The 26,018-nt window shown below is 38.3% G+C and overlaps 1 protein-coding gene across 1 annotated transcript in view; it reads left to right on the top strand.

Moving 5' to 3' along the window:
* Window positions 1-26,018, top strand: part of LOC149569549 (cytochrome B5-like protein) — a 46,011-nt gene that overhangs the window by 6,118 nt on the left and 13,875 nt on the right. The window lies entirely within an intron of this gene.

Genomic DNA, 26,018 nt, shown 5'->3' with positions numbered 1-26,018 from the left:
AGCTAGACTTGAAAGGTAGTTTAAGGAAGAAGGCCGAATAATTGAGGACCGTTAGTTAGGACATAAAGGATCCTCCCAAAGGGTTAGAAAGCTTGATTGAAGGAATCTTTAAGGACGTGTGGAAATAATGGCATTCCTAGATATAAATCATGAGAATTGATCTTAATAATCTATTGTTGTTAATAACTTCTATAGGTAAAGTTGTCCTAAGGAGTGGGGACATTACAAGAGAGTTTACAAACAAGTTATTAGGTTCTCTAGGATATACCTTCCTTTTAGTTAATGATTTTTGGTAATACATTTTCCATCCTGGTTGCCAAGATCTAACCCAATATTTTGTAAGAGACATTAAGGAGGGTGATTGGCCTCCAGTTTTTTATCATGCTTTTATCTCCCTCTTTAGGAATCAATTCTATGACTCCAACATTTTTGTTTTCTGCAAGGGAGCTCTTTGTAAATGCTTAATTGTATACCTTCAGTAGTTTTTTCCCAATCCACTTGCTATTATGTTTGTAGATCTCAATAGGTAGGCCATCAAGGCTAGGCGCTTTATCATTGTTGATGCTCTGAATAGCTTTATGTATTTCTGCCTCTGAGGTGGCTAAGTCTAGTATATCTCCTTGTTTCTACTTTTTTTGGAATTAGTGTTGCTATACATGACCTAGCACTTTCCACACTGTCCCCTAAATCCTCGTAGGTGAACAAATTTTTATAAAAGTTTGCAAAAGCCTGGAGGATATCATTTTGATTCTCCCACTCCTTATTATCTTCTCTAATATAGTCAATTATTGCCCTAGCTTCTTTCTTCTTCAGAATATTGAAGAAGTATTTAGTGCCCCTATCTCCTAGGCCGACCCAACTGAGTCTTGCTCTAGTTTTGCACCTTGAATAGGGTGGTGTTGAAATTTTCTAAGAGTGTCTTTTGCATAGATAACTCTTTCATTCAAGATGTAATACCCCCATTTTTAGTAGGTTCCTGTAGTTGGCTAGATTAGGTCACCATCGTGACCCTGGTGAATTGATAGTGGGATTTGAAGATCTCATTTGTGGGGTTATGGGCTTTCTAGCAGCCCATGGTGTGTTTTGGCTCTGTTTGAGGGACTTACATTTATAGTAAGTCAATAGTTGGTTCCAATGAGCTTAGTTGAGTTAGAGGAGTTGGTTCCAATGAGCTCAGTTGACTTACAAATTTATTATGGTAGGTACTACTCCATTCACTGTGGAGCCAACTTCACCATTATGGAGGCATGTGAACATTTTAGAGCATGTTCCTGGTGGAGGGACATGTATTTGGATATGCCCTGGGTGTGATGTGCAATATACAAGTTCCTACAACCGAAGGGAAAGGGCAGTTGTGTGCAATACTTGGAAGGGAATCGAAGCTTGTCTAGGAAAAGATAATTTACCTATACCAGTTTCTAAAGTAGTAGCATATATTAAGGATCAAAAGGAAGCAAATGCAAGGGGTGGAAGTGGGTATTGGCACTTATTGCTTAAATACAAAGCAAGGGGCTCACAAAAGTCACATGCTTCATCATCTCATAGTCATACAGCTAGTGCTTTTCTTGACATTGTGGTAGAAAGCCATCCAGATATGAGGAGAAATGTAGATGAGGCTAGTAATTCGAAGAGAGCAAGAGGACTATTGGAGATAGCATTTTATAATGATGCTAGAGATATTGCTGATGAAGCGATTGCTAGGTGCCTCTATGCCAACAGTTTATCATTCAATGTTGTTAGATCACCCTATTGGCAAGACGCAGTAAGAAAAATAAATGAAACTCCAAAGGGGTACACAGACTCCGGTTATGAGAAGGTTCGTACCACTTTATTGACAAAGGAGCTCAAACATATAGGAACTTCATTAGCTCCTATTAAGGCCTCTTGGAAAGAAATTGGTGCGTCCATTATTTCTGATTGGTGGAAGGATGCACAAAATATTGCAATGTCCCCTAAAGGGGAAATGTTTCTAAAAGTTGTTGATTGTGAGGGCTAAGTGAAGGATGTTGGAAATACAATTGGAACAATTGTTATGTTGTCATTGCTGTCAAACCTTATTGGTGAGACATTTGCTAATAGTGTAGAGGGCCATATTATTTGATTGATGAAGAGGATTTGAAAAGAGAGATAACAAGATAAATTAGTAAAGTTGTTGAGTAAAGAGGAGTAAGTATGATGGAACTACAAAGGGTACTTGGTCAGTTAGTATTTGATAAGATAATATGTTGTTGGATCATTGTATTAAGTGTAGAAGAAAGATGAGTTGAAGTGTAGAAGAGATGATTGATAGAAGTCAAGAAGTTAAGTAAAACACTAGTTTGACCGAGCAATAGATTACTAGGTCAATAAAAAAGTTAAGCATTACCGAGCAGAGGATTAAGGAACTTAAATGTTAGTCGAGTGATGGTAATGACCGAGCAAGATGATGGAAATTGAAGTAATGACCGAGCACAATGATGGCCGAGCAAGCCAATGCAAGCCGAGTGAGATAGATCAGTAGTGACTGAGCTACCTAGTGATGACTGAGTTAAAGAACATAGTGATGACCGAGTGTCATCATTTTAACAATTTGTGAAAGAATCAAGATCTGAGGCTGATTCAGTTGAATATACGAAATATTTAAAACCTGTCTATTTAAGGAGGCATGTGAGATGTTTTACATATTAGTTGCTTGTGAATTTGTGAAGAACTAGAGTTGTAGAGGAAGAGTAAAAAGTTGGTGAAAGAGAGATTGCTTGAGGTGTTGCCAAGCAAATCAGAGATGGAGAATGTGATGAAGTCCAATCAATGAATTAGGAATGAGCTAAATGAAGTTTTGAACATGCAAAGTGATTTGTATTTTATTAGATCAACCTAGTTGTTACTTTCTAACAATTATGATAGTAAAATCCTTTAATCAAGGTTGACCTAACAGTCATATTATAAATCCTCCAATCAAGGTAACATTCTGATGGGATGTTTTAAAGACCTCTAACAAGGTTACTCCCAATAGGGTGATTAAATCCTTTAACAGGGTCACACCTAACAGTGTGCTTTGTAACCTTTGACAGGGCTGGCTCTTAACTGAGCTCACTTCAGAAGAGTGAAAAAGTGGTAGCATGTTACTTGGTGGTTTTTCCCAATTCAGGTTTCCACGTTAAATCCTGGTGTCATACTTGTGTGAATGTTGTTTTCATGTGCTATGCTATTTACTGTTATATGTTTTTATAATTCAACTTAGACTAAACAAAGAACTAAATGTTGATATGAACAAGTTGAGTTACTGATGATTTTCTATATTGACTGAGTGGATTTACGAGTTTGATTAAGTTGTTAAAAGTTGAATTGGTATATCTAGACCCGAGGATAATTGATTCGCCCCCCTCTTAGTTATTCTAATCATTCTAACAAAGGATGCACAATTCATGGCTGACATTCTCGTACAATGCATTAATGAAGTAGGTCCTCAAAATGCTGTCCAAGTTATAACGGACAATGCAAAGAACTGTAGAGCAGTTGGTATGTTGAGACACAATTCCCACATATATTTTGGACACCTTGTATCGTGCATTCGCTCAACCTCACGCTACAAAAGTTGGGTACCAAAATAGTTTGAATTAAACAAGTTTATGATGAAGCTCAAGAGATCCAAATGTTCATAACAAATTGCTTCTCGCAAGCTATTTTTAGATCATTCTCGTGGTTAGAGCTACTGAAGGTAATTCAAAATTTAAATACTACATTTTAATGTTTTACTTTAGTGATTAATTTTGACAAAATTATACACACACACACACACACACATTCTTTATTTTTATTTACTTGTTTTTAATTTTCCAATAGGTTGCTAAGACTAGATTTGCATCGAATACTGTAAGAATTTGCCCAAGGCAAAGAATGAAAATGCCAAGATCAGCTCAATTCATAGCACAAGAGAGACAAAATGATGTGATCAAATGAATAGCTCAATATTAATCAAATGAATAGATAATCAGATACAATGCATGTAGATGTGCCTGAATATATAGGCAATGCAAGATAACTAGGAGTCATGCAAGTGATTAGTACAAATAAGCACATTTCTACCAAAGGTGGATTATCCTCCATTGTGCATGAAAGCATGTGCAACAATGAGAGGATAAGAGCACAAAGGTGTACCACACAAAGAGAGGTCTGAGACATGTGCTCAAATAAAGTGCAAACTGCTATGTGTCTACATGATAACTAATATGAAATGCATTGTCCTAAGTAAAGTGTAATTAGTAATTTTTAATTACACCAACACCCCCCCTTAAGTGCAACTTAGGGGAACACACTTAAACTTACAAAGCTAGATGACAATGCAAGATGGGTCCCGACTACTAGGCCATGTTAGGTACCCATGTACAATATGCAAGAGCAATGCAATCTCTCATAAAGCGGACAAAGAGGGAAAATCTCATGGGAAAAATCCTCCCCCAAAAAGAGAGATGAAAAGAAAAACAAGATGCATGAATGGATTGAGTAATTAAGACCCCCCTATTATGATGTACATAATGCATATACAATAAAGAATTTCCATATAGGAGAGAAGAAGCGAAAGAGAGACCAAGTAGCCCCCTCCAATGTAGAATGTACACTTGTGGTAGATGCTCCAGGCTGGATGTAGAAATTGCCATATGAGTGTAGAACAACATTCTTCCCCTTAGGAAGAAACCAAAACAAAGGTGCATCAATGAAGCCTCCCTCATATGTAGGAAGAAACCTCAAAGTGTATGGAATTTGTGAAACTTGCTCAAGTGTCCCCATGTCAATACTGAAAGACGCCTCCTCCAAATCATGTGTACTATGCCACTTTGTTGAAAAAGACAAATCAAGATCAATTGAGGATGAATGTAGAACATGTCTCATAGACTCAAGGGTCTCCTTTGAAGAGAAAGTGAGCTCCAATTGTTGTATCAAAGGATTTACCATCATTTCAACCTTAAAAGAATGATCAAGTAGAGAATAAAGATGAGGGTCAACATGCTCCCTTGCAACAACTAAAGAAGGAGCATTTTCACCAAAGAGAAGATGAATGCCATCAATAATATCTCCCATGTTTGCAATGCAGGACTCCACAAACAAACCTGCAATGTTTGTCAAGTAGTCATCCCATGGAACTGAGTCTGGAAGACAATAAATATTCTGTTGTATAGAATCACCTGAATCCATGGCTATGTGAATACAAGTATAATCAGGAACAATAGTAGGTGCAATCTCAATAGGAGGAGAAGAAATGGATGACTCAAGAACTTGATCACATGTGAGAATACCCAAGTTCAGGTAGTCAAGTCCTCATCAAAAATTGAATCAACACTGAAAGTGTGATCAAAATCTGTTGAAGAATCATTGTTATCATCATGAGAAAAGTTTGAGAAGTAGTATAGCCGAGATGCATGATCAACCACACCTGTAGCAAGAATCTCTCTAGTCTCCAAGTCTCTGATAAAAACTGAATAGGTGTAAATTCCAGTCCTTGTGTCCCCATGAGTGAGTTGATATATTGAAAGAAGATTATGACTTAGGTGAGGTATGCACAACACATCTTTGAAGTATCCCTCCTCCTCATCAATAATTCCTTTCCCAATCACATTCATGTAGCCGTGATTGCTCATCAAAATAGGTGAAGTATGACAAGGATCAAATAATGAAAACATAGACCGTGAAGATGCCATATGATGTGAACCCCGAGAATCCAGAGCCCATATCCCTGAATCATGGCTTGAAGTAGCAACTAATGCTTGACCTTTGCCCATGTGATCCTTTCCTTTATTTGAATGTGAAGAAGCGGATGAAGTGGTCATTCTTGAAGGTAGACTAATTTGATTCTTCTTAAGAGGATTCTTGAGTTGGTTGATTTCCCAATGATGTTCTCCATGTCCATTCTTCTTTACAATATGCACAAGTGAGAAACTCCCTCTTGGATGATTTTCCCATGTTGTTGGAGTTGTCTTGTGGTGAGGAGGTTGAGAGTTCTTTCTCATGTTGTGTCTTGTGTTTCCACTTGTTCTTCTTTTTTCCCTAATTCCCTTGATTAGCTACTAATGCCTTAGAAATTGAAGACTTGAGAATTCCCATTCTCATCAATTTTGATTGTTCCAACATCAGCATCTTGCCAAATGACTCAAATGAAGGTGTAGTGAATGCACTTCCCGTGGTCAACTTGTGAGTGTTGTAGCTTGAAACAAAGGCTGCATATTCTGAAGAAAGATTTTCCATCATATGATGAATTAATTGGGAATCTTTGATGGTAATACCACAGTCCATAAGTTGTACTGTCAACTGATTAGCCTTGTTGATGAAATCTTGGATTGTGTCAAAGTTCTTAGGCTCTAATTTGAGAAGCATTGCTTGAATTGTGAATCCCTTATCTTCATCCACTTTACCATACAAACTTTAAAGTTTTTCCCAAGCTTCCTTGGAACTACTTAAGGGTGTAATGTGAAATAAAAGATCTCCAGTGATTGAATCTCTAATGATTCGTAAAGCCTTAGAGTCTTCATTTTTCTATGCAATTATGTCCTTAGTATCCACATCAAGACCAGAGGGAATCAGAATGTTCCATTTACAAAGAGAATCAAACCTTTTTTCATTATTCTAGTCCATACATTTTCTTTCCATGTGGCATAGCTATGAGGAGTTAATTTTGAAAGTGAAGAAGAATTCATAATGCAAAATGAAAGAACACAAGAGAAGGAGAAGCAAAATCACTTAAGACACCCCTAGATTACTCAATCAAAGAACCCTCCCAAAATAGATGCTTTGGCATTTTATAATTAGTGTGTGTACAATTGCCACTTGTCAAAATGGACCAAAGTGGACTTCTAATTTTGATGATTACAACAAAAAATATGAAGCTATAGTAGACTCAAGAAGATAAAACATAAGATAATTCAAGGATCTTATCAATTACAAGTGCCAAAGTAGGCCAAAATTGACCAGATGTTGAAAGTACTACGCTCACTCAAAATTACTCCAAACTAATTTGAAATCTGGAAAGTAGACGAAAAATCATGCACTTTAAAAAATAACGGCACCTGAAAATGTGTCCATATGAGCCTGAACAAAGCATTTGAAGTTGCCAAAACCAGGATTGGATAGGTACAATCACCAAAATTTGCAAATAGTGAAAAATCTATCCACCAAAACCAGAAAACAGCTGCACCAATGGAAAATTCAGGAAATATAGGCCAAAATCAAATAAAAATTGTGCTCAATTTGGAGCTCAGATGACTAAGTTATGGTCTCCGAAAGTCGAGCTGCCAAATCAAAAAAACTTATGAAGAGGGGTCTCAATTTCAAATAACTGATGACGTTAGGAATCCTCTGGGCTTAAATGTGACGTTCAGATGAACTTTGAAGCAAACATAATAATTGGCCAGAGAAGGGCAATACAAACATCAAATTTGGGATAATGAAAAATTGTATAAAATGCAAATAAAATTATCAACATGTAGCTTTGCACGTGGGCTATAGTGCTTAATCGGAGGTTGTCGCAACCTCAGTACCTTACATTATAAAAAATTCCACCATAGAAGGCAACGTTCGTTGGCTCGACTCGACAATCAACAATTTGGCTTGCTGCCAACAAAATCTCTGAAGTCCCTCTCAATACAACGAGAACAATGTCAATGGAATATCGTGATTGACAATGTCTCTGCATGAACCCAAGTTGGGCATGAACCAATGACAGATCAGATCGAGCTTCCAAATGTCATATCAAGCTTGATGTCAACATAAGATTTCGTTGCATGTATTAATTTGTGGGAAAATGGCTCAAATTGCTGAAAGATGCCGATGACAGATCGGGATTGAATGGATCGGGGTAGATCTATGTTGGTCTTCAATGTGTGAAAGATGAGCACAAACTTGGCAGTGCTGGTCAAACCTCGAAAATGTCTGATTGTGAATTCTCAAGTTGCAAGTCCTTTGCTTCTCGGATCTAAATCACAGTTATAAATCCTCCATTGGGTGTGTTTGGATACTGTTAGAGATGCCAAGTTGGATTTTTGCACTTATCGATGAGTGTGGGCCTTTGGTGTCGTGGATCTAGATGATGCCTAGATGGTGCTCACATGTCTCTAAATTGCATGCCTATTTGACCAGGCTATGATAGTGGAGGGATATGCAGTTATCTCATGAGAGGGAGTGACTCGACTCGACATTGGGGTTTTAGGATTACTATTGGTGTTTAGAGACAAAGAGAAGGGCTCGCAATGCAATGCTCAAGCTTTGGCCAAGGAAAAACGATCTCAAACCTAGAGAATGGATGACCCAAAAAAAAATTGCAACAAGCAAGAGATGAATGTGTGCACCATTCGGTGTGGGAGTTGTGATCAGTGATGTGTACGTGTCCCTCTAACAAAGTCTTGCGGCAATGTCCCAAACAAAAAAAATTGCACAAAAAAGTAATGTCTACTGCTCCGAGAAACAATAATGCTGAATATTAAAAAAATTGCAAAAAATAATTACCCAATTTTGCAAAGTGGGTTGCTAAGTCTGATTTGCAAATTTTTGTGCCTCAATTTTGACTTTTATCAAACATAGGGCAAATTTATAGTCAAAATTCTTGGAAATGGCTTATCGGATGCAATGGCGAGGTCAAATCCTACTGTAGACGCTCCCAATAACTGTTAATATCTTGGATCTGAAGCATGGCCCTCCAAAATGTGAAGCAAATGATGCTCTCCAATGGCTAGCTAATGGGCGCTTCTTCGGCTCTAATACCAATAAGAATTTGCCTAAGGCAAAGAATGAAAATGCCAAGATCTAGAAGCCCGGTTAATAGCACAAGAGAGACAGAATGATGTGATCAAATGAATAGCTCAATATTAATCAAATGAATAGATAATTATATACAATGCATGTAGATGTGCTTGAGATATATATAGGCAATGAAGGATAACTAAGAGTCATGCAAGTGATAAGCACAACATCTAGGCACATGTCCACCAATGGTGGATTATTGTCCATTGTGCATGAAAGTATGTGCAACAATGAGAGGATAAGAACACAAAGGTGTATCACACAAAGAGAGTTGTGAGACAACATGTGCTCAAATAATGTGCAAACTTCTATGTGTCTGCATGGCAACTAATATGAAAATGCATAATCCTAAGTAAACTTAAATAAAATGTAATTAGTAATATTTAATTACCCAACAAATACAATTGTCTTGAGGCGGTTGCTGAATGATTGGGAGGCACTTTCTGGTATGATGGTCAGCCAACACTAGAACATATGGAGGTAGTCCAGTAATGAGAGGGTAACAAATGTCAAGCAAAGGATTTTGAATGACACTTGGTGGGATTGTGCATAATACTTTCTTAGTTTCACAGAGCCCATCCTAGGTATGATACACTTTATTGACATGGATAAGCTATGCTTGAGGGAGGCTTATGATGGAATAAACTCAATGATTGAGAATATGAGATCCATCATAAATGCAAAAGAGCAAGACCTTGAAGAAAGCTTCTTCAAAGAGGTGTAATCAATGTGTGTTGAGCAATGGAACAAAATGACCACCTTGCTCCATCTTCTTATCTTCTCATTGAGTCCCAAATATTATAGTGAAAAGATTCTTGCTTTGCCAACAAGGGTGCCACCATATTATGATGCAAAAGTAGGTGAATGGTTTCGGAAAGCTATTGCTAAACTCTTCCCTGATATTGAAATGGAAGATGCAGTTACAAGTGAGTTTGCTGATTTTGTATCATCCAATGGTCATAGTCCTGCTGTTATTCGTGACAAGTATAGGAAGGATGCTCACTCTTGGTTGTACCTCAATGGCCACAAATCACCAAACCTCCAAATTCTAGCAATCAAAGTTTTGATAAGTAGGAGATAATTTCCATAGCAAGTCAAATTGTGATATTGCTATCAGGATTTAACTATGTGATTTTTGAGTCAAACTCGTCAATGAGTTTGACTCAAAAATCACACAGTTAAATCCTAGTAGCAATATCACAATCAAATTTTTATCACAAGTAAGTTTATGAATTTGTAGACACTCTAAATCTGGTTGTCATTTTGCAATTAACAAATTGATTTGACACCAATGAGATCTTCCTTTGCTTCACTAGGTTGCTAGTTCATCCTCAGCTGAACGAAATCGGAGTATATACTCCTTCATCCATTCAGTGAAGCGCAATCGGTTGGCATCAAGCAAAGCTGAGGATTTAGTATATGTGCATTCAAATTTGCGCCTTCTTACTCAAAAAAATGATGAGTACAAGGAAGGGGCAGCAAAGTTGTGGGATGCAGAACCGGAGCGTACTCATTTGGATCTTTCTATTGCTGCACAAACTTTACCAATGGAGGATCTAAGTAGCCAGCATGCTTTTAGTGCAAGTACCAGTGGGATTCAATAATCTAATGTCAATGTTGACGACAATCTTGATATTGATGATGACCCATATGGTTCTGATTAGTTAGCTGACCAGTGATTTATATTATTATTTCTATTTCAAACAATGACTATATTTCATGACACTAGTCTGATCTTTTTGATATCGAAAACTGAATTTCAAATTAAATTACTTATGTTTCAAAATCTGAAATTCGTAATGGTTTTGTTTAGCTGCTAGGATATGTATTGGTATGTGAATTCTAAGTTTAATTTTTTTTGACATTGGTATGTTTTATAGAAGCATACACACACACACATATATATAATTTTGTATATAAATGTGGATGTACCTGTACCTGTACCCAACACCCTAAAAAAATTTCAGCATCATGAATTGTGATCATGCCATCACATATTTCAAGTTCAACATCAAAGATTCGAAATATTAAAATTAAATCATGATTCATAACATTAAGATGAGCCTGTCACTTACACTTTTTAGGGTTAAGGAAGTCAAAAGTAAAACATTATAAATTTGCAAAACAAATGCACCTTTTGGCCTCCGTGGGGCCTAGTTTAGCCAAGTTCGACCTTGATTCGATCTGGGCAAATCAAATTTGCCCGGGTTTGAACAGCAGAGACAAGTTTTGAACTGGGGGTCAGATTTTTTAAACCTGACCAGACCACTGGGCAAACTGTACCTGGACCAGGTACCAGCTTGAACCCAGGCCTGGTCTGGAGGGTGTTTAGGCGAACCAGGGTAACTAAGGTCTCACAGATAAAATATTTTCCATGTTAATATGCACCTAGTATTTCTGGTAAAATAATCTTCTTAACTATCTCCCAAACCATTTTACATCTGAGTGAAAGTGTTTTACTCTGCTGCTTGCATGCTATAATCACCAAGTGTTTCTTCTGAAGAATATTTTATGCCTGCGGTTGAAAATATTCATCGTGCAACTGTATTTCCACTCATTTATTTTTTGTAGTGAAACCATTTTCACCTTTGAATGAAAATAATTTCATTTACTCTTTTTTGTCATCCACCCATTTTACCCCTTTCCTTTAATTGTTTCTTAAGCTCCCCATAGACAAAGATTTAATGATTTATGAAATATCATTATATCGTCAACTTTAATACTCTGCACATAGAATTAATTATCATATTCACTGTTCCTTGTACTTGGTGCATTTGCAAATTTTGGAGAGTACCCAAGCCATTCTGTAACTCCACCTAAAATAAGTCTTTCTCACTCTACATACAGTAGTAGCCACTGTGCCATTTGCATATAGGGCAACAGTACAATCACCAAGAATAATTACTCCAAACACAGGCCAGTGTCTTTGACTAAGAACTTTGCAAACAACAATTCCATTTTCTAACTGCATCCAAAAATCAAGCAGCTCCTCTTTGTCAATTTAGACTAGGTTTAAACTGCTTTGCTGGATACAAAGACCCATTGCTCCATCTATGCACAGACAGGGAGAAGACTGGCAAATGTTGTGGAAGTTGATTTTATATCTGGGCATTGTATTTACATCTTCTGCGTGCATTAGCCTGAAAGGTTTCTGACAATTTTCAACAAATCTATTATTTGCCTATCCTGCAATCAAGCCATTCCATGAGACAGTATCTTTGAGGCATTCTGAAATTAATTACCATAGTCATACACTGTTTCTAATTGCTGCATTTGAGGCAGAGAGGCCGACAGCTATTCATAATCTTCTCAACATCTTTAATGAGCACTACTCTTTGTCAATTTCAACATCTTCAGCAAATCAATGCATGTTCAGACCCGTATAGCATGTCTATTTTTCCCTTTCATTGAACAGATCAGAAATAGGCTTTTCACAGGGCTCTCTTTATGTCCACCACAGATCCAACTGGTGCCTTAGCAGCAGCATTTAGGGCATCTACAAGATAGACAGCATGAGCATAGAAATTTAGCCTGTGATTGAAATATACACAGACACAACAGCAAACCCATGATCAATGCTTTGATTGCTACTGGCTGTAAATGCATTGGGTTTCTAAGCGTTTTCAATTAATCCATTTTACTGCATATCCTGCATCGCCACAGGCCATGAGACCACATTTCTTTGTGTGTTTCTGTGAAGAACAGCATTTGTGCTCTGTTATGCTCAATGGTTTGAATGATGTCCAGACGCTGCTCCAAAACATCATTCGTGCAGGTCTCAAGGAGTGCAAAATATCGTGTTCCATAGCACCTGTTCTGGCATGGGCGTGAGGAGATAGGCAATGGTTTGACAAAAAGTAACAAACCCTATTACTTTTTCTTTATTCCACAGCTCTGCATAGTAACATGAAAATACAACGGATGCTGTAGGGTCTATCCTCGCATGCCTGCACGAGATTTCACCCTTTTCCTTTTTTTGAGCAGGGGTGGGGGGATACCCTGCCACCCTGCACATTTCAAGCTTCCTGCACAATTATTTTTGTGTGTATGCGAGCTTCTTTTGTTTCCAGTCTTTTTTTTTCTATCATTCAATGAGTAATGTCTTGGTTTTCAAAGCTACAAAGCATATAATGGGCCTCACCTGCCTTCTATCAACAAAAACTCTTTTGCATTGTGTAAACAAAATTTAAGGAGCCACATTTGCAAATGGAAATGTTAGATTGTTTTAAAATAATTTAAAGGAATTTTACCCTTTCTATATATTTACCCCAAAAAAATCATCGCTCTTATAATGATGAAGGACCACACCACCCTACCAACTCACAACCAAAAATGCAAAATCTACTATCAAATCACAACTCTTTATTCATAAAATAACTGTTACATGCAATGTGCTGGGTTGTAAGGCCTTCCCCGTTACGGCCAAATACAATAGCAATTACAATAACATTTTTGCAAGATCTCTCAAGATCCAATCCAAACCCAAGCTAGTCCAGATCCACACTCTGGTAGAAACCTCCAAGAGCTCAACTTGTGCTCGCAAGCCACCAAGCAACCTCCTTGTTTCTAAACTGCAGCCACTAGCTCTTCTCACAAACTCGCAACTCCATCACAATCCTGCTGTAAATTGCCTCACATTCGGCGCTCTGGCCATAGACTCAGGAAAACTCGCTCCTCTTCTCCCTCCTTCTCCAAGCTTCTACTAATAAGAGACCACACCTTCCAGCTTCACACCTTCAAGCTTTCACACTTTCCAGCTTTCACCCCTTGAAGCTTGACCTTCCAAAGCTTTCACATCTTGAAGCTTTTCCTTCCAAAGCTTCACCTTCCAAGCTTGATTAGAAATGCTCATATGCCTTGCTTAAATAGGCACTTACCACCCCATGCATGACTTATCCACAACCTTCTAGAATTCCACAATATCCACAACCTTCTACAATATCCACAACTTTCTAGAATTCCACCTACAACTAAGCACCACCATGTGGCCCAATTAGAAAATTACATTTCCTTTATGGATCACAACAAATTTTAAATGCATGATTTAAGGAACTTTCCACAAACTTCTAAGATGCCACCTACACACTTCGATAAATGGAATGACAACTATTTTTTTTATTTTTCTATTTACGCCACCTATGCACCTTGAAAATAGAAATTTTTCTTTTCCTCTTTTTTCTATTTTCTATTTTCATCACTCTCTCCAGATTTTTTTTTAATTTTTAATTTTGCTTTCAACATGTCCCCTTTTATTTTTGATGCTAGATGCTCCTGCATCAGACTCCCCCGGTAGATAGAAAAGTGTGTCCCACACTTTGACGCCAAAAAAAAAGATCTTCAACCATCTTTATCTTCACCAAAGGCTTCCACCTCAACAGGGACAAGAAAACCAATTTGCACATCATCCACATCTGCATCCATATGTCAAACACTAGAATCTCAATCATTCAATCATCATGCTCACTCTTAGGAACAAATTGAACATAATACTTCATCAACAAACCCTCATCCACATCAACAAAGTGAATCCATACCAGCAATAACAAACTCCGCATCAGTAGCAACATGTAGATCTCCATCAACACATTCCAAACTCACAACACCAGTAGTCTCATTGCTCACAACAAGATGCTCTGTAACATACAAGCCACCACCAACAACAACTGGATCATCCACGACCGAGTGCTCTGTAATCTCCATGTCAGACTCAACCAACTGATCATGAAAACCAATCTCCATCCCAACATCAACAAGGTTAGGAATATCTTCAGCAACAACTTCCAACTGCTCTGCAAGTTCTGTATCAAACTCCACAATCTGATCAACAAAACCAACTTCTTCCACTTCAACCTTGCGATGCCATCTTCTCTCTCAAACGTCCTTAACTTGATCAGCCAAGCTAGCTTCAAGCCGAGTAGACATCTTAGAAAAATTCCTCTCCACTATATCATGGAGTTTTGCAATCATCTCAGGGTCCAATCCTCTCGGAGCCATCTTCCAAGATCTTCGTAAACCCTTTGCAACAAATCCTTCCTACGCTCCTTGTGACAACCTTGAATTGTTTGCAAGTCAGATCGCAACCTGCCACCTCACATGAACAATTAGGAACCACATCACAAATCTAGGACCACAGATCTGTAATCCACAAGCTCTCTACAATCATGCTTCAACAAGATCAATTTTCCATCTTTGCATCCATCAATCAATCTGCAAGCCCTTTGCAATTGTAAGTCAGAACCAGAATTTCCCACTTCGCAACCAAGAGATCTAGGATTCTAGAAAGAAAATCCACCACCAGATCAAGATCAACTCAGATCTACTTCTCCAACCCAAGTCCTGGTGCAAACTGCCTTAGCTTCGGCAATCTGTTTGCACGCTCAGGAACTCTCGCTCTGATACCACTTGATGAAGGGCCACACCACCCTACCAACTCACAACCAAAAATGCAAGATCTGCTATCAAATCACAACTCTTTATTCATAAAATAATTGTTACATGCAATGTGTTGGGTTGTAAGGCCTTCCCTGTTACAGCCAAATACAATAGCAATTTCAATAACATTTTTGCAAGATCTCTCAAGATTCAATCCCAACCCAAGCTAGTCCAGATCCACACTCTGGTAGAAACCTCCAAGATCTCAACTTGTGCTCGCAAGCCACCAAGCAACCTCTTTGTTTCTAAACTGCAACCACTAGCGCTTCTCACAAACTTGTAACTCCATCACAATCCTATTGTAAACTGCCTCACATTTGGCGCTCTGTCCACAGATTCAAGAAAACTCGCTCCTCTTCTTCCTCCTTCTCCAAGCTTCTACTAATAAGAAACCACACCTTGAAGCTTCACACCTTGAAGCTTGACCTTCCAAAGCTTTCACACCTTGAAGCTTTTCCTTCCAAAGCTTCACCTTCCAAGCTTGATTAAAAATGCTCATATGCCTTGCTTAAATAGGCACTTACCACCCCATGCATGACTTATCCACAACCTTCTAGAATTTCACAATATCCACAGCCTTCTACAATATCCACAACTTTTTAGAATTCCACCTACAACTAAGCACCACCATGTGGCCCAATTAGAAAATTACATTTCTTTTATGGATCACAACAAATATTAAATGCATGATTTAAGGAACTTTCCACAAGCTTCTAAGATGCCACCTACACACTTCGATAAATGGAATGACAACTATTTTTCTTATTTTTCTATTTACGCCACCTATGCACCTTGAAAATAGAAATTCTTCTTTTCCTCTTTTCTCTATTTTCTATTTTTTTCTTTCTATTTTCATCACTCTCTCTCCTCCAGATTTTTTTTTAAAATTTTAAATTTTGCTTTCAACATGTCCCCTTTTATTTTTGATGCTAGATGCTCCTGCATTAGACTCCCCCGGTAGATAGAAAAGTGTGTACCACACTTTGACTCCAAAAAGAAAGATCTTCAACCATCTTTATCTTCACCAAAGGCTTCCACCTCAATAGGGACAAGAAAACCAATCTGCACATCATCCACATTTGCATCCATATGTCAAACACTAGAATCTCAATCATCCAATCAGCATGCTCACTCTTAGGAACAAATTGAACATAATACTTCATCAACAAACCCTCTTCCACATCAGCAACTAGTGAATCCATACCAGCAATAACAAACTCCGCATCAGTAGCAACATGTAGATCTCTATCAACACATTCCAAACTCACAACACCAGTAGTCTCATTGCTCACAACAAGATGCTCTGTAACATACAAGCCACCATCAACAACAATTGGATCATCCACGATTGAGTGCTCTGTAATCTCCATGTCAGACTCAACCAACTGATCATGAAAACCAATCTCCATCCCAACATCAACAAGGTTAGGAATATCTTCAGCAACAACCTCCAGCTGCTCTACAAGTTTTGTATCAAACTCCACAATTTGATCAACAAAACCAACTTCTTCCACCGCAACCTTGCGATGCCATCTTCTCTCTCGAACGTCCTTAACTTGATCAGCCAAGCTAGCTTCAAGCCGAATAGACATCTTAGAAAAATTCCTCTCCACTATATCATGGAGTTTTGCAATCATCTAAGGGTCCAATCCTCTGGGAGCCATCTTCCAAGATCTTCGTAAACCCTCTGCAACAAATCCTTCCTACACTCCTTGTGACAACCTTGAATTGTTTGCAAGTCAGATCGCAACCGGCCACCTCGCATGAACAATCAAGAACCACATCACAAGTCCAGGACCACGGATCTGTAATCCACAAGCTCTCTACAATCATGCTTCAACAAGATCAATCTTCCATCTTTGCATTCATCAATCAATCTGCAAGCCCTTTGCAATTGTAAGTCAGAACCACGATTTGCCACCTCGCAACCAAGAGATCTAGGATTCTAGAAAGAAAATCCACCACCAGATCAAAATCAACTCAGATCTACTTCTCCAACCCAAGTCCTGGCGCAAACTGCCTCAACTTCGGCGATCTGTCTGCATGCTTAGGAACTCCCGCTCTAATACCACTTGATGAAGGGCCACACCACCCTACCAACTCACAACCAAAAATGCAAGATCTGCTATCAAATCACAACTCTTTATTCGTAAAATAACTGTTACATGCAATGTGTTGGGTTGTAAGGCCTTCCCCATTACAGCCAAATACAATAGCAATTTCAATAACATTTTTTCAAGATCTCTCAAGATCCAATCCCAACCCAAGCTAGTTCAGATCCACACTCTGGTAGAAACCTCCAAGATCTCAACTTGTGCTCGCAAGCCACCAAGCAACCTCCTTGTTTCTAAACTGCAGCCACTAGCGCTTCTTACAAACTCGCAACTCCATCACAATCCTACTGTAAACTGCCTCACATTTGGCGCTCTGTCCACAGACTCAGGAAAACTTGCTCCTCTTCTTCCTCCTTCTCCAAGCTTCTACTAATAAGAGACCACACCTTCAAGCTTCACACCTTGAAGCTTGACCTTCCAAAGCTTTCACACCTTGAAGCTTTTCCTTCCAAAGCTTCACCTTCCAAGCTTGATTAGAAATGCTCATATGCCTTGCTTAAATAGGCACTTACCACCCCATGCATGACTTATCCACAACCTTCTAGAATTCCACAATATCCACAACCTTCTACAATATCCACAACTTTCTAGAATTTCACCTACAACTAAGCACCATCATGTGGCCCAATTAGAAAATTACATTTCCTTTATGGATCACAACAAATATTAAATGCATGATTTAAGGAACTTTCCACAAGCTTCTAAGATGCCACCTACACACTTCGATAAATGGAATGACAACTATTTTTCTTATTTTTCTATTTACGCCACCTATGCACCTTGAAAATAGAAATTCTTCTTTTCCTCTTTTCTCTATTTTCTATTTTTTTCTTTCTATTTTCATCACTCTCTCTCCAGATTTTTTTTTTTAAATTTTAAATTTTGCTTTCAACATGTCCTCTTTTATTTTTGATGCTAGATGCTCCTGCATTAGACTCCCCCGGTAGATAGAAAAGTGTGTCCCACACTTTGACGCCAAAAAGAAAGATCTTCAACCATCTTCATCTTCACCAAAGGCTTCCACCTCAACAGGGACAAGAAAACCAATCTGCACATCATCCACATCTGCATCCATATGTCAAACACTAGAATCTCAATCATCCAATCAGCATGCTCACTCTCAGGAACAAATTGAACATAATACTTCATCAACAAACCCTCATCAACATCAGCAACTAGTGAATCCATACCAACAATAACAAACTCTGCATCAGTAGCAACATGTAGATCTCCATCAACACATTCCAAACTCACAACACCAGCAGTCTCATTGCTCACAACAAGATGCTCTGTAACATACAAGCCACCATCAACAACAACTGGATCATCCACGACCGAGTGCTCTGTAATCTCCATGTCAGACTCAACCAACTGATCATGAAAACAAATCTCCATCCCAACATCAACAAGGTTAGGAATATCTTCAGCAACAACCTCCAGCTGCTCTACAAGTTCTGTATCAAACTCCACAATCTGATCAACAAAACCAACTTCTTCCACCTCAACTTTGCGATGCCATCTTCTCTCTCGAACGTCCTTAACTTGATCAGCCAAGCTAGCTTCAAGCCAAGTAGACATCTTAGAAAAATTCCTCTCCACTATATCATGGAGTTTTGCAATCATCTCAGGGTCCAATCCTCTTGGAGCCATCTTCCAAGATCTTCGTAAACCCTCTGTAACAAATCCTTCCTACGCTCCTTGTGACAACTTTGAATTGTTTGCAAGTCAGATCGCAACCTGCCACCTCGCATGAACAATCAAGAACCACATCACAAGTCCAGGATCACGGATCTGTAATCCACAAGCTCTCTACAATCATGCTTCAACAAGATCAATCTTCCATCTTTGCATCCATCAATCAATCTGCAAGCCCTTTGCAATTGTAAGTCAGAACCACGATTTGCCACCTTGCAACCAAGAGATCTAGGACTCTAGAAAGAAAATCCACCACCAGATCAAGATCAACTCAAATCTACTTCTCCAACCCAAGTCCTGGTGCAAACTGCCTCAGCTTCGGTGATCTGTCTGCACGCTCAAGAACTCCCGCTCTGATACCACTTAATGAAGGGCCACACCACCTACCAACTCACAACCAAACATGCAAGATCTGCTATCAAATCACAACTCTTTATTCATAAAATAACTGTTACATGCAATGTGTTGGGTTGTAAGGCCTTCCCCGTTACAGCCAAATACAATAGCAATTACAATAACATTTTTTCAAGATCTCTCAAGATCCAATCCAAACCTAAGCTAGTCCAGATCCACACTCTGGTAAAAACCTCCAAGAGCTCAACTTGTGCTCGCAAGCCACCAAGCAACCTCCTTGTTTCTAAACTGCAGCCACTAGCTCTTCTCACAAACTCGCAACTCCATCACAATCCTGCTATAACTGCCTCACATTTGGTGCTTTGTCCACAGACTTAGGAAAACTCACACCTCTTCTTCCTCCTTCTCCACGCTTCCACTAATAAGAGACCACACCTTCAAGCTTCACACCTTCAAGCTTGACCTTCCAAAGCTTTCACACCTTGAAGCTTTTTCTTCCAAAGCTTCACCTTCCAAGCTTGATTAGAAATGCTCATATGCCTTGCTTAAATAGGCACTTACCACCCCATGCATGACTTATCCACAACCTTCTAGAATTCCACAATATCCACAACCTTCTACAATATCCACAACTTTCTAGAATTCCACCTACAACTAAGCATCACTATGTGGCCCAATTAGAAAATTACATTTCCTTTATGGATCACAACTAAATGCATGATTTAAGGAACTTTCCACAAGCTTCTAAGATGCCACCTACACACTTCGATAAATAGAATGACAACTATTTTTCTTATTTTTCTATTTACGCCACCTATGCACCTTGAAAATAGAAATTCTTCTTTTCCTCTTTTCTCTATTTTCTATTTTTTTCTTTCTATTTTCATCACTTTCTCTCTCCTCCAGATTTTTTTTTTTAAATTTTAAATTTTGCTTTCAACATGCCTCCTTTTATTTTTGATGCTAGATGCTCCTGCATCATATGATACCTTAAAATCATTTAATATAAATTTCCATGTGCTTGGTATAATTCACTCTCCATTGTGAGAAAGCACACTTAAAGCTAGCATGCCCTGAGCACATTATTAATTGAAATCAAAATGATTTAAATAATAAAATATTTATGTCTATTTGAGGCAACTGCAACCTAATGAGGCAAGTTAGGTCACTTGTGGACTCAACTAATTTTTTTTATTTGAATCGATTGGCTCCATAAATTAACTATAAACCACCTCAACATGCATCTCAAATTGGAAGAGATGAAGCAGATGATCATTGACACTAATTTATTGTTTGTCTCTGAACACTGCCCAAATCAAGCAGGGAGCCTCCAAATCTGCTCTTAAAAAGTGACTAAATCACTTCATGAGACCTCAAAAATTGAAAAGCATGCAGACTTGTATCACATAGGTAATTGGTAAATACTAAATATTGAATAAATTAATGAATAAGCAAGACACTTATTTATAGTTTACAAAGATGATGTTTCTGCTATGAAGCAATTGTGTTGTTAGGAACATTCTAAAAATGAAAGAATAAGAACAATATTAGAAACATTCTAATATCAAGATTTACATTATTGACCATTAAAATAGTAATAAACAAGATATTACGGAGATATTATTCTTATCCCTTAATGGTCAATCTATCAACTACACTACGGAGGGACTTGGTGAGAATATCTCTAGTCTGGTCCGTTGTAGGAACATATTGCAAGTTGACGGATCCATCTTCAAGAAGTTGACAGATGAAGTGACAATGAAGGTCAATATGCTTGGTTCGCTCATGGAAGACTTGATGTATGTCAACTTTGAGCACTCCTTGTTCTGGAGGCTCTTCGATGTCTAAAAGCATCCTTCAAAGCTAAATTGCCTCACAAGTTGCTTTGACTATTCCTCAATATTCAACTTTTGTCAAGGAAGGAGATACAACTTGCTGCGATTTGCTGGTCTAAGTGATATCACCTGTGCCTGAAGTGAAAAAGTACCCGAAAGTTGATTTTTTGTCATTAACAAAGCCTTCCCAGTTCAAATTTGTGTACCCGATGAGACTGGGATCTTTGGTTTGCCCATAGAGGATACCAAAGACCGAAGTGCCCTTGACATAGTGCATGATTCCCTTTGCTGCAGCCTACTGTTTTGAAGTAGGAGCTGTCACGAAGCATGATATGTAGCTTATTGAGAAGCTTAGATTAGGTATAGTGGCGGTGAGATAGATTAAAGTGCCCACTACTTGCTTAAATGTGATTTCATTCTCAACTCGAGAACTAGATTTGGCTGACAAATTCAGACCAAACTCCATAGGTGTAGATGCAGGTTTGCAGTCCTCCATTCTAAATTTATCTAGCAAAGTGTGTGGATACTTAGATTGACAGATGGAGATTCAAATTGAGAGACAAAAATGCCATGTGAATGTTGCCTAACCTCAATACCTAGGTAGTAGTGTGGAAGCCCAAGGCCAGTTATGTCAAACGATTAACATAAGTTCCTTTTGAATTCTTGAAGCAAAGATGCCAAACTACCAGTGATCTGTTAGATCATCAACACAACTAACTAGAAGGATGATGTCACTCCAATAGCCTTGACATATTGATTTGAGTCTAAAGGACTTCTCTGAGAACCCTGATTTGTGAGGTACTAATCAATTTTCCTGTACCATGCTTGAGGAGCTTGTTTGAGGCCATAGAGTGCTTTCTCCAATTCGAATACCTAGTGTTCTTTATTGACAACCTTTAATCTAGGAGTTTGTGTAGTGCACACCTCTTGTAATTCACCATTCAGAAAGGCACTCTTGTCGCCCATTCGATGGACCTTCTAGCCACTCTGAGCTGCCATGGCTAGGCCTAATCTGATTGTGCACAACTTTGCTATTGGAGCAAAGGTCTTGTCATAATCAATTCCTTCATACTGAGAGAAGTCTTTGGCAATGAGATGAGCCTAGTACTTATCTAAAGTACCATCAACCTTGTATTTGGCTTTGTAGACCCACTTGCATTCAATGGGTCTCTTTTTTGAGAAAAAATCTGATAGAACCCAAGTGTTATATTTGAATAGACTATGATGTTCAATCTTCATTAGCTTATTCCCATTCAAGTATCCCTGTTCCCTTTGTGTATGTTTTGGGCTCCTACACACTGTGAATGTTGGTCATGAGAGGAAAGTTTACAAAATTAGAAGGTTTGCTCTTCTTACAAGCAATTCTACCCTTGATGAGCTCATCATCATGAGATTGCCAATCGTCTTTGCCCATCATTTAGGCTAAAGAGGAGAAGTGTCAACATCAGAAGCAGGAGGTGCGACAAGATCATGAACATCAAACAATAGATTGGATGAATCCTGAGGAAAATAAAGTGGTGTAGCTTCATGTTTGGGTGATCCTATAAGAGAATGAATTGGTGGAGATACAAGAATAGGAGCAGTTGGAGCCCTCAAATCAGGTGGACCTAAAGATGAATGCCCAAGTCTTGAACCTTAAGAGACTAATCCTCTCAATCCATAATTGAAGGATAGTTGAAATGGCCCTCATTCCTTGTCAAAGAATTCTTCATGACTTAGGTTGAGATGATTAGTATCGATGTCAACTAGTTGGTAGGTTTTGTGATTATCATTGTAGCCAGTTAGCATGAGTTTATGCCTCTTTGCATCCAACTTGGTACGATTAGTATTAGGGATCCAAACAAAAGCAATGGGGCCAATTTTTTTGAAATGACTGATTCTAGGCTTATGATCTGACCAAGCCTCTTTTGGAATTTATTTCTTGACAACATCTGTAGAGCGGTTGAGAAGTTAAAGAGTAGTGTGGATTGCTGGAACCGAAAATTTCTTTGGAACACTCTTGTGTCAAAGCATAGACTAGGCCATTTTGGTGATTATGTGATTTCTACGCTCAATTGCGCTGTCTTGCTAAGGGGTGTAAGGTTTTGTTAATTAGTGTTTTATGCCATATTCACAAAAATGGGAGAAGCTAGATGAACAAAATTCTCCCCCTTTGACAGTTCTAAGAGTCACAACATGTTGACCAAATTCTTTATCTACAAATGCTTTGAACGTTTGAAACAAAGCAAACACGTCTGATTTCTGATGAAGAAAATACACCCACATTTTATGACAGAAATTATCAACAAAATGTTAAAAATACTTTGCCCTAGTAACAAAAGGAGTAGCCATAGGATTACAAATATTAGCATGGATCAATTGTAATACCTTAAAGGCTCTCCAAGGTTTGCCATTTGAAAATGGAGTGCGATGTTGCTTCCCAACTTGAAATGCTCTACAAACTATAGGATTTTGGGTTTGAATCTTCGACAGTCCAATGACAAGATCTTCTCAAACAAGTTGAGAAAGATAGTGCACATTTAAGCGCCTATATTGCTAATGCGAGAGTGAATGAACAAAGGAGTGTTGGGTTGCCATAACAAGCTCCTGAGAATCACTAGAGTCAACAAGTCGATTTCGACCATAATTTTCAAGACCCACGACAAGAGTAGATTGAGTCTCTTAATCGGTTAAATTGTACTGATGTGAACTGAAGGTCACATCTAGCCAAGGAGAATGTCTTAGAATTCAATTGACTGAGAGAAGGTTGAGTTCCATTCCTGGAACATAGTAGACATTGAGGAAAATTAGTTTCCTCCCTCCAAACTAGATTTGTATATTGCTTTTTCCAACAACGGTGCACTCTTCCCTCCCTCCAAAAATATTTAATTTGAGAATGGTTGCAAATTGATGAACTAATCTTGGCGATGAATAAAGTGGGGGGAGGCACCTGAATCACTATACTAGGAAACAAATTTGACATGATCTACATGTCTTTTAGCCATGAAGGTGTAAAAGGCAGATTCACTTTGTTCAGTGTGCTCCACTACATGCGTTTTAGGCTGTGAACTAGATTACTTGGCTTGAGCAGCTAAGCATTTACACCACTCCAACTTCTTATGACCAAACTTATTCAATAGCTGTACTGAATATATTTCTTCTTCAAGCCTTCTAATAATAGACTAGAGGGATTCCGTTGAGAAATTGAGAAAAAATAGAGCTTGTGTCTTTAAAGATGAACTAGTACCACAACTGAATTGTTGTTTCCAGTGATCTTGCTATAAAAGCATTATGCAGAGACTAGAAAATGCAATATCAACATGAGTGGAAGCAATGTTGAGAGTTTCAACAAAATGCTCATTAGAAGACAATAGACACTTTGAGGTGATCACCACCATGTCTTCTTCTATTTTGTGTCCACTGGCTTCCAATTGATCTCGAATGTCCTTGATTTTATTGAGATGATCCTGCAAGGACACCTGTTCATCCACCCTAATTGTGAAGAGCATATTCCTGAAGAAAAATGCAAGACTCCTATAAGAGGTTTCATGCAAGCCTTTGAGATGCATCCAAATTTCAACAATTGATTTTTCAGAAGGAACTTGCGGTAGCTAGTCATTAGTGACTGAAAGTTTGATGAGCATAACAACTTCCCAATAGCATAATAGCTTCCCAATTTGGCTCATCAAATTTGTCGTACTCGCTTAAATCTTAATGACGAGTAGTTTTGCCCAAAACAATTTTGTCAGGACCTGTATTCAAAGATCGTCATCGTACGCTGTTTCCAAGTATTGACTCCCCTCAATTGTTAGAGATACCATTGTAGAATAGTGCGGTCAAAGCAGGTTGACCAAATGGTGGCATAGATAATAAAAAGATAAAAATGGAAAAATTGTGCTATGAACAAGACTGGGCTAGAAAAAGGAACTGATTTTGAGGTAGAATAACTGATTTTTGGGCATGGATCCTAATGTGAGTTTTTGATAGACCTAGAAAATTTTGAGAGGATCCCATAAAAGCTCTCAAAAAACCCACAAAGATTCTATAATTGAAACTTGAAATTGAGTAAAAAATAATTAAAGGGTTTGGAAGAAACCCTAGTTAGCTTTAGATTTCGAAAGAAAAAATGGTAGATTGCTATAGAGAGCAAACAAAATGGCCAGAAGGAATTGTCAACCATAGAGGGCCAAATTTTGTAGAAAACCCTAGAGGTTTGTCTGCAAACAACAAATGTGTCGTCAAAAGCAACCCAGTGAATGGAGGATGGCACACAAGTAGAAAGAAAGGGTGTTGACTTGCAAAGAGATGGCGTTGAACTAAGGAGAAATGACTTGCAGAGAGAAAATGTAGGGTTGGAAAGAAGAAATCACAAGTTGCGTCGTCATTTGTAGAGAAATCTCGTGCCCACAAAAAACCTAGGCCCAATTGATCATAGTAATGGTCATAATTCTCAGAAAATACAAAAATGGTTGTTAGCTTGCAAAAAAATGACCCAAAAACGATCAAATGAACGGAGTAGGGCTGTCAAACAGACAAATTCGAAGAATTATAGAGGCATCACATGGAAATAAATAAGAAAAACACGACCATGAGCAAGAAAAATGAGCATATCCAGAACCAGAAATTAGCATTCAACCCTGCTCAAATAGGAACAATTGCTTTTATGAAAAAAACACCACCGATTTTGTAGAAAGAATGAAACACGGGTTGTGCACAAAAGATTTGCGACAAAGAATCAGAAGTGAAAACATGATATCTTGTTTTACCAGGTTGCATGGTAAGATAAATTCATCTGCAAAAAAATTGGCCTCCAATCTTTTCAATGGCTTTTAGAAACCCTTGT

Source organism: Cupressus sempervirens, chromosome 3 (assembly GCF_028749045.1).
Source record: "Cupressus sempervirens isolate cs-2001-9-10 chromosome 3, ASM2874904v1, whole genome shotgun sequence".
Classification (NCBI taxonomy): Eukaryota; Viridiplantae; Streptophyta; class Pinopsida; order Cupressales; family Cupressaceae; genus Cupressus; species Cupressus sempervirens.
The sequence above is the reverse complement of the archived record's forward strand: the minus strand, read 5'-3'. Positions and strand labels throughout refer to the sequence as shown.